This window comes from Frankliniella occidentalis, unplaced genomic scaffold (genome assembly GCF_000697945.3).
Source record: "Frankliniella occidentalis isolate FOCC.00 unplaced genomic scaffold, Focc_3.1 Scaffold103, whole genome shotgun sequence".
In the NCBI taxonomy this organism is placed as follows: domain Eukaryota; kingdom Metazoa; phylum Arthropoda; class Insecta; order Thysanoptera; family Thripidae; genus Frankliniella; species Frankliniella occidentalis.
This window is the reverse complement of record NW_026267232.1, coordinates 39,550-40,671: the sequence shown is the minus strand read 5'-3', so window position 1 is coordinate 40,671 and position 1,122 is coordinate 39,550.

Below are 1,122 nucleotides of genomic sequence, written 5' to 3'. Positions count from 1 at the left end.
CGCCTCCCCCTTTTCCACTCCTTTCTTTGTTCTTACCCTTCCACCACGCGAAGCCTAGATGGCCCAGATACTGTCCCATATATTGACAAAACAAATAGTGCTGTAATTACTGGTTCTTCTCGTCGTGCCCCGTGGGCCGCGCGGCGCCCACCCCACACCTCCGTTTTGGTGTAGGTCGTCACGAACTGTCTGACCCCTTTTTCGGAATGGTTTATCTTTTGTGATTCGGACCATCCACCAGCTATAGTCTCCCTGCACGAGCATCTCCTCCTGCCTTATCCCACTTTACATTCGCCCCGTCCTCTATCCCCCCCCCCTCTCTCTCTCTCTCTCTGTCTCTTTCGTTGCGAAGTATGATACGGCTGTCCAACCGGACCGGGTGCTTGGTTTTGATGCTCTCCTCACGAGCTGGAATGCAGCAGCGCGCCTTGCGTTCAAGTCCCCGTTTGCGAACTTTGAGAGTGAGGTTTTTCATACTACTCATTTCTGCGCATTTTCCTCGAAAATATTTAACAAAGGATTTTTCATATTTCGACCTGTTAGACCTCACCTATACTGTACGACATGCGTGACGCGTTGCGCTGCGCTTGACAGTTGCACTCTGACTGAGCTGTCGATATCCTCCTCCACGGCTCTTCCCCCGCCCCCGGACCCCAACGCTCAGCCCGTGTAATTATACTCTGCCGCCGGCCCGTGAATTGTGCAGATATGCCCCTCGTTACCCTGTCAGGAGTCATCGACCGTCTTGCCCTCTCCTTATTTTTTGTTGTTTTATCTTTAACTTTACGAAGACGGCCTTGAACCCGCCCATCTTTAGAATAAAGAAAATAAAAATAAAAAAAGCCCGGCCCTTTGAATTTTCCGCCAGCGCGGCGCGCGCGCATCTCGTCCAAAAGCGAGTGGCGCAACGTGCGCAATCCCCACCGCGTCCGAAGTGACCCCTCGCCATGTCCCGGCGGCCCAAGGGGTGTGAAAGGAAGACGGCGGCGGCAGCGGGGCAGGTTCGGACGCGCCCGCCCGCGGAGCAGGCCTGTGATTTACCGACCTTTTATTGACGAGTCCCCGTGCGCTTAACGCCCTCAACTCTTTAATGTGTTATTCATATTTCCTTCAATTCCCCTC